Consider the following 9,788-nt stretch of genomic DNA (forward strand, 5'->3'; position numbering starts at 1 on the left):
CCAAAAATTTTGTATATTTTAGCCTAATGATATAATTTTTTCTATTTTATATAGCTATTTTTTAAAAGTATTCATGTTAACTTACCTATTTTATATTATATATTTCATTAAAATATTTATTTTTATCAACTACTTTTTACTCTCTCAAATCACCTATTTCTCTCTCTTTTGTATATATGATAAACAAATATTAGAAAAATAGATGTGGATGTGAATAGTAATTGTGTATATTTATATAGTTATAATAACTACAATTTAAATTTATACAATTTTAGATGAACTAATAAGAGTAATTTTTGGAGTTGTATATGCAAAATTTACCCATTATCGTATTATACATGGACTAATGTGAGGGCTCTAATTAGATCAAGAATAATGCTGAGTTTAAGGAGATGAGGGAAAGGGAAGAGAAATGAAGTTTTTTTTGGTTAGAAGAAAAGAAGTGAGAGGAAAAATAAATGGAGAGACATTGTTTTTTTAGGCGCTACAAATTTTTCATTTTCCATAAGAAAACCCTTTGGGGTGACCCACAAAATGCTAGTTAAGAGTTTTGATCAAAATAACTCATAGATGTCATGAGGTATTTGAAGAGAAAAAATTATACATGAGGGAGCTATCTGGACGGAGGTGGCACGGATAGATGTGGCATGTACAGACCGAACGGCCACGTGGCATCCAGCCCATTATTATGTGGTCTCCAAGGAACCTTAAATGGAAAATACTTGTGACACACGATTAGCCCTGATTTGTAAAATCCCAACATGAGTAGAATTCTAGAATATACACGCATTAATGAGTATCTTCCCCATAAGGAAAAGACTTGTTCCGCAAGCAAAAGAGTCTGGCCCTACGCAACTATAAAAACCCAAAGACCCTCAAGAAAAAGGGACGCACAATTTCTCTAAAGTTCATACTCTCTAATATTGTTAGAGCTCTCTTCTAACTTAACCTTCGGAGGGTCTTTGGCCGGTACCACACCGGTACTCTCTGTAAGGTCTTTTTCTGTGTTGGGCAGGTCTGGTATCGAGCGTGTTGGAACCACGTGGCTCACTGGTATTTTTTCGACATCATCAGTTAGTGCCGTCTGTGGGGAATACGAGTAATTAGTCATTGCTTTATCCCTGAGACAAAAAGTCGTACGGTCCAAACTCGATCGATGGCATCAGCCAACCAAGAAAATGGAAATCCCCCCATTGTTATAGAATGGCAACTACAGACACTCTCGGCTGCGATCGAGCAACTTACTCAACAAAATAAAGCTTTTATGCTACAAAACCAAGCGTTGGAAGTGCAAATTAAGCATCCGCAAGAACATCAAGTCTTATCGCATGATCAACGTAGAAGTGATCATAATCACTATCCACCCCTTCGAAATATTACAGAAGTGAACAACAAATAGAAGAGAAGACTGACGACTACAATACTGTAGGACGACAAACGATTGGCCAAAGAGAAGGCAAGAGGCCTAGACACTCTAACAGCCGACCCGTTCACTCCACCCCACTAAACGCTCCTATCGACCATATACTTACACTTATCAAAAACGACCCCATGTTAGAATGGCCGAGGAGGATGAATGGGGATCCAAGCAAGCGATCAAAGCACCAAATATTGACATTACCACCATGAACATGGACATGACACAAAAGAGTGTTATGATCTGAAACAACAAATAGAGATCCTTGTAGGCCAAGGGAAGTTGCAGCGAACGGGAGCAACCCAGCAAGATGGAAGACCAATTCTCCATGAAAAAAGCGCCTTTTGGATGACAACCACCCTACAAGAGAGACTTGATGGGCAGAAGCTACCTCACCCTTAGAATACCGAATGCTTGAAGAATATTTACTCTACTTGCGATTAAAAAAAAAAACGAACAACCAATACCGCCTACCCTTCTGCAATATCTCCGAGGTAGTACACATCATCAAAGTCACCAAGGTGACGAACAATCTGAGAGATGATCAACTCAAGTAGCGAAGGCAAACATGGAAGGGGGCAATAGACGAGGAATATTTGTACAAACCATCGGGTGGACAGTCACTATACTAAGTTACCTACGGGTAGACGCATGACCAAAGTCGCCTACGGGTGGACGACCACTACACTAAGTTACCTACGGGTAGACGCATGGCCAAAGTCGCCTATGGGTGGATGGTCACTATACTAAGTTACCTACGGGTAGATGCGTAGCCAAAGTCGCCTACGGATGGACGATCACTACGCTAAGTCACCTACAGGTAGACGCATGACTAAAGTCGACTATGGGTGGACGGTCACCACACTTAGTCACCTCAACAAGTCCATGACCCCAAGTGGATGACCAACAAGGTGATGAGGTAACACTTAGTCACTTCAACAAGTCCACGACCCAAGCTGGATGTCTAACAAGGTGACAAGGTAACACTTAGTCACCTCAATAAGTCCACGACCCTAAGTGGATGACCAAAAAGGTGACGAGGTAACACTTAATCACCTCAACAAATCCACGACCTAAGGTAGACGACTAACAAGGTGACGAAATAACACTTAGTCACCTCAACAAGTCCACGACCCAAGGTGGACGTCCAACAAGGTAACGAGGTAACACTTAGTCACCTCAATAAGTCCACGACCCCAAGTGGACGACCAAAAAGGTGACGAGGTAACACTTAATCACCTCAACAAATCCACGACCCAAGGTGGACGACTAACAAGGTGACGAGGTAACACTTAGTCACCTCAACAAGTCCACGACTCCAAGTGGACGACTAACAAGGTGACGAGGTAACACTTAGTCGCCAACCCAAGGTGGACGACCAACAAGGTGACGAGGTAACACTTAGTAACCTCAACAAGTCCATGACCCAAGCGAACGACTAACAAGGTGACGAGGTAACATTTAGTCACCTCAACAAATCCACAACCAAAAAATGACAACCCAAAAAGTGGACGGACAAAAAAAAAGGGGGGGGGGGGGACGGATGCATGTCCATGAACAAAAGTGGACGGACAAAAAAAAAAAAAAAAAAAAAAAAGGACGGTTGCATGTCCATGAAAAAAAGTGGACGGACACCAAAAAAAAAAATTGACGATGCATGTCCATAAACAAACTAGACAGACAAAAAAAAAAATATTTGATGACGAGGTAACACTCAGTCACGTCAGCAAGTCCACGACCCAAAGTAGACGGACAAAATACCTTAAGAATGGGACACTAATAGAGGACTACAACGTGTCCCAAAGGTTGAAAGTTCGGGCATTACGCGTCCCAGGGGCAATGTATCAATGGCCTACCATGCAAAAGGATGCCCAATCCTACGTATAAACATATGACAAATGCCAACGCTGCAACAAGACCTCAGGGCTAAACACTACAAAAGGAAGCTGACGGACACCTAATTCTCATCCCAATGAGATGAATCGACAACTAAGGGTATCGACGATCAAGGATGCCAACAGCACCTGATTCTCATTCAAAATTTAAGTCCTTCTACCTACGGGTGGAAGGACGAACCAAGTCACTCATGAGTGCCTTGGTCAAAATTTAAGTCTTCCTAACTTCAGGTGGAAAGGACGAACCAAGTCACCAACAAGTGCCTTGGTACAAAATTTAAGTCCTTCTACCTACGGGTGGAAGAACAAACCAAGTCACTCACAAGTGACTTGGTACAAAATTTAAGTCCTTCTACCTACAGGCGAAAGGACGAACAAAGTCACTCACGAGTGCCTTGGTCAAAATTTAAGTTCTTCTACCTACGGGTGGAAAGACGAACCAAGCCACCAATAAGTGTCTTGGTCAAAATTTAAGTCTTTCTACCTAAGGGTGGGAGGAAGAACCAAGCCACTCTCACAAGTGCCTTGGTACAAAATTTAAGTCTTTCTACCTATGAGTGGAAGGATAAACCAAGTTACTTACGGGTGCCTTGGTCGAAAATTAAAGTCCTACTACCTACGGGTGGAAGGACTAACCAAGCTACTAGCAAGTGCCTTGGTACAAAATTTAAGTCCTTCTATCTACGGGTGGAAGGACGAACCAATTCACTTACGAGTGTCTTGGTCAAAATTTAAGTCTTCCTACCTAAGGGTGAGAGGACGAACCAAGCCACTCACAAGTGCCTTAGTACAAAATTTAAGTCCTTCTACCTATGGGTGAAAGGACGAACCAAGTCACTTAAGGGTGCCTTGGTCAAAAATTAAAGTCCTACTACCTACTGGTGGAAGGACAAACCAAGCCACCAGCAAGTGCCTTGGTCAAAATTTAAGTCTTCCTACCTAAGGGTGGGGGGACGAACCAAGTCACTCACAAGTGGCTCGGTACAAAATTTAAGTCCTTCTACCTCCGGGTGGAAGGACGAATCAAATCACTCACGAATGCCTTGGTCAAAATTTAAGTCCTTTTACTTACGGGTGGAAGGACGAACCAAGTCACTCACGAATGCCTTGGTCAAAATTTAAGTCCTTCTACCTATGGGTGGAAGGACGAACCAAGCCACCAATAAGTGCTTTGGTCAAAATTTAAGTCTTCCTACCTAAGGGTGGGAGGACGAACCAGGCCACTCACAAGTGCCTTGGTACAAAATTTAAGTCCTTCAACCTACGGGTGGAAGGACGAACCAAGTCACTTACGGGTGTCTTGGTCGAAAATTAAAGTCCTACTACCTACGGGTGGAAGAACTAACCAAGCCACCCAAGTGCCTTGATCAAAATTTAAGTCTTCCTACCTAAGGGTGGGAGGATGAACCATGCTACTCATAAGTGCCTTAGTACAAAATTTAAGTCCTTCTACCTACGGGTGGAAGGACAAACCAAGTCACTTACGGATGCTTTGGTCAAAAATTAAAGTCCTACTACCTACGGGTGGAAGGACTAACCAACCCACAAGCAAATGTCTTGATCAAAATTTAAGTCTTCCTACCTAAGGGTGGGAGGACAAACCAAGTCACTCACAAGTGACTCGGTACAAAATTTAAGTCCTTCTACCTATGGGTGGAAGGACGAACCAAATCACTCACGAATGCCTTGGGTCAAAATTTAAGTCCTTCTACTTACTGGTGGAAGGACGAACCAAGTCACTTACGAGTGCTTTGGTCAAAATTTAAGTCATTCTATCTACGGGTGGAAGGACGAACCAAGCCACCAACAAGTACCTTGGTCAAAATTTAAGTCTTCCTATCTAAGGGTAGGAGGACGAACCAAGTCACTCACAAGTGTCTTGGTACAAAATTTAAGTCATTCTACCTACAGGTGGAAGGACGAACCAAGTCACTTACAGGTGCCTTGGTCGAAAATTAAAGTCCTACTACCTACGGGTGGAAAGACTAACCAAACCACCAGCAAGTGCCTTGGTACAAAATTTAAGTCCTTCTACCAATGGGTGAAAAGACGAACTAAGTCACTCACAAGTGCCTTGGTCAAAATTTAAGTCTTCCTACTTTTGGGTGGAAGGACAAACCAAGCCACCAGTAAGTGCCTTGGTACAAAATTCAAGTCCTTCTACCTACGGGTGGAAGGACGAAACAAGTCACTCATGAGTGTCTTGGTCGAAATTTAAGTCCTTCTACCTACAGGTGGAAGGACGAACCAAGTCACTCATGAGTGCCTTGGTCAAAATTTAAGTCTTCCTACCTTTGGGTGGAAGGACTAACCAAGCCACCAGCAAGTGCCTTGGTACAAAATTTAAGTCTTCCTACCTTCGGGTGGAAGGACTAACCAAGCCACTAGCAAGTGCCTTGGTACAAAATTTAAGTCCTTCTACCTACGGGTGGAAGGACGAACTAAGTCACTCACGAGTGCCTTGGGCAAAATTTAAGTCCTTTTACCTATAGGTGGAAGGACGAACCAAGTCACTTATGGGTGCCTTGGTCGAAAATTAAAGTCTTACTACCTACGAGTGGAAGGACTAACCAAGCCACCAGCAAGTGCCTTGGTACAAAATTTAAGTCCTTTTACCTACGGGTGGAAGAACGAACCAAGTCACTCACGAGTGTCTTGGTCGAAATTTAAGTCCTTCTACCAACGGGTGGAAGGACGAACCAAATCACTCACGAGTGCCTTGGTCAAAATTTAAGTCTTTCTACCTTCGGGTGGAATGACAAACCATGCCACCAGCAAGTACCTTGGTACAAAATTCAAGTCCTTCTACCTACGGGTGGAACGACGAACCAAGTCACTCACGAGTGTCTTGGTCGAAATTTAAGTCCTTCTACCTACGGGTGGAAGGATGAACCAAGTCACTTATGAGTGCCTTGATCAAAATTTAGGTATTCCTACCTTCGGATGGAAGGACTAACCAAGCCACCAGCAAGTGCCTTGGTACAAAATTTAAGTCCTTCTACCTACGGGTGGAAGGACGAACCAAGTTACTTACGAGTGTCTTGGTCGAAATTTAAGTCCTTCTACCTACGAGTGGAAGGACGAACCAAGTCACTCACGAGTGCCTTGGTCAAAATTTAAATCTTCCTACCTTCGGGTGGAAGGATGAACCAAGCCACCAGCAAGTGCATTGGTACAAAATTCAAATCTTTCTACCTACGGGTGAAAGGACGAACCAAGCCACTCACGAATGCCTTTGTCAAAATTTAAGTCTTCCTACCTTCGGGTGGAAGGACTAACCAAGCCACCAACAAGTGCCTAGGTACAAAATTTAAGTCCTTCTACCTACGAGTGTAAGAATGAACCAAGTCACTCACGAGTGTCTTGGTCAAAATTTAAGTGCTTCTACCTATGAGTGGAAGGACGAATTAAGTCACTCACGAGTGCCTTGGTTAAAATTTAAATCTTCCTACCTTCGGGTGGAAGGACGAACCAAGCCACCAGTAAATGCCTTGGTACAAAATTTAAGTCCTACTTGCGGGTGGAAGGACGAACCAAGTCACTCACGAGTGTCTTGGTTGAAATTTAAGTCCTTTTACCTACGGGTGGAAGGACGAACTAAGTCACATACGGGTGCCTTGGTCGAAGTTTAAAGTCCTACTACCTACGGGTGGAAGGACTAACCAAGCCACCAACAAGTGCCTTGGTACAAAATTTAAGTCCTTCTACTTACGGGTGGAAGGACGAACCAAGTTACTCACGAGTGTCTTGGTCGAAATTTAAGTCATTCTACTTACGAGTGGAATGACGAACCAAGTCACTTACGAGTGCCTTGGTGAAAATTTTAAGTCCTATTACCTACAGGTGGAAGGACTAACCAAGTCGCTCACGAGTGACTTGGTGAAAATTCGAAGTCTTCCTACCTAGGGAGGACAGACGAGCCATGTCACCCAAAAGGGCCTTGGTCAAAATTTAAGTCCCCTGCGCCATAAATAATTTCAGGCCAGTCTGTCAAAGACTGACAAGTCTCTCAGGATCCAAATCGAACCGTCACCCCACGGGTCCTTCCACTCCGGATCACAGACCCATAGGGTGAAGGGGGCAACTGAAGAGGAAAAATTATGCATGACGGAACTATCTGGACGGAGGTGGCACAGATAGATGTGGCATGTACAGACCGAACAACCACGTGGCATCTAACCCATTATTATGTGGTCTCCAAGGAACCTTAAATGGAAAATACTTGCGACACATGATTAGCCCTGGTTTGTAGAATCCAAACATGAGTAGAATTCTAGAATATACACGCATTAATGAGTATCTTCCCCATAAGGAAAAGACTTGTTCCGCAAGCAAAGGAGTCTGGCCCTACGCGACTATAAAAACCCAAAGACCCTCAAGAAAAATGGACGCACAATTTCTCTAAAGCTCATACTCTCTAACATTGTTGGAGCTCTCTTCTAACTTAACCTTCGGAGGGTCTTTGGCCGGTACCACACTGGTATTCTCTGTAAGGTCTTTTTCTGTGTTGGGCAGGTCTGGTATCGAGCGTGTTGGAACCGTGTGGCTCACTGGTGATTTTTTCGGCATCATCAGTATTAAAAACCTCAACTTATTTATTTGGCAGTATTGTGGGAGACTTCCAAATTATGGTCTAAGTTGTGCAGGTTTTGAATAAGATCTTAAAATGTATCAGGCATATAGTTCTATACTTGACAATTTATTACCTACTTAAATAAATAGTTTATATCCAATTACCCAATATAATAATTTTCCCACGAAATAAGCTAGTTTGTTTTCACACGTGTGTCTGGGAAGTAATGAAAGTTGAAGCTTATTAGAGTTTTTAGCTTATTTTTTGTACTATTTGCGAGTCTCATTGCACTTTTTGGTACTATTCATAGGTCTCACTATATTATTCAGCTAGTTTTTTACTTTTTGCTCTTTGTATTGTACTTTCAGCAAAAAGTTTTCAATTTTATCTAAAGTTCACTCAAAACTTGCACCACAAATCCGACCTCTTATTTTGCACAAAAAACTTGACTTGAAGCTACTGTATTTTTGTGAGAAATAAGTCCGGCTTGTTTTTGCACAAAAAACTATCCTAGAGGTGTTTTGGGCTCAAGAACTTGCTCCAAAACTCCAAACTCTTATTTCTCGTGAAAAGTTTGGCTCAAAGGTATGGTATTTTTGTGCAAAATAAGATCGACTTGTTATTGCACAAAAGCTATCCCCTCGGTGTTTTGGGCTTAAAAACTTGCACCAAGCTCCTTTTTGCACCAAAACTCCAACCACTTATCTTGCGGGCAAAAATGGCCCATTACCATCAATTTTCAAAATAATTTGTCCAGAAACACTGTTTCCAAACTATATAGCAATATACCACTTTTTTAGGTACTCGAGCATGCCAAGCTCGAGTACCATGTTTTTTTAATCCACTATTGCCCCATATTCAAGGAGACCTATAGTGGCGTTTTTAAGCCCTATAGTGACGTTTTCGGGCCCTATAGCGGCGTTTTTAAGCCCCCTACCATCGTAAGGGGCCCTATAGTGACGTTTTCGGGCCCTATAGCGGCGTTTTGTTGCAAATTTTTTTTCATAAGTCCCCATAACAGGTTCAAGGGGCCCTATAGTGGCGTTTTTAAGCCCTATAGTGACGTTTTTGGGCCCTATAGCGGCGTTTTCCTGCAAAATTTTTTTATAAGTCCCCATAACAGGTTCAAGGGGCCCTATAGTGGCGTTTTTTGACCCGAAAACGTCACTATAGGACTTAAAAACGCCACTATAGGGCTCCTTGAATATGGGGCGATAGTGGATTAAAAAAACATGGTACTCGAGCTTGGCAAGCTCGAGTACCTAAAAAAGTGGTATATTGCTATATAGTTTGGAAACAGTGTTTCTGGACAAATTATTTTGAAAATTGATAGTAATGAGCCATTTTTGCCTATCTTGCGTGAAAACTTGAACCGAAAGTAAGCCCAACTTGTTTTTGCACGAAAGTAGTGTTTTGGGCTTGGCGCAAAAACTACTCTTTTTTTTGTGAAGGCAAAAACTACTTATTACACTAAGCACCTGACAGGATCTGAATTATATTTTTTTGTTTGTAATGTAGTGGGGCTTGTGGCTTTTTTATAAGAGAGTTTGCAGTATGCATACGATCGGCCAGGTCACTATATTCGATGGATGTGCAATTTGATAGGTGCACCAAAGCACCGTCTATAAAAAACAAGAAAGAAGTGTACAAAAACACGCTGCCGTTCTCCAAAGTCAGAAAAGAAAATTAAAAACTTTGAAAATCAGTGCCATAGATACCTCCAAGTCAGAAAAATGGAAATTAAAAGCTTTGACAATCAGTGCGATAGATAGTAAGACAGGAAAAATATATCCAACCCAATAATATATAGATGATGATGATGGGGAGAGATACCAAGAGTGATATTCATGCCTTCATAGTTTCACTTGCCATCACGACAAGCAAGCAGAGGCGGCTTGACAAA

This window comes from Quercus robur, chromosome 12 (assembly GCF_932294415.1).
Source record: "Quercus robur chromosome 12, dhQueRobu3.1, whole genome shotgun sequence".
NCBI classification, from domain to species: Eukaryota; Viridiplantae; Streptophyta; class Magnoliopsida; order Fagales; family Fagaceae; genus Quercus; species Quercus robur.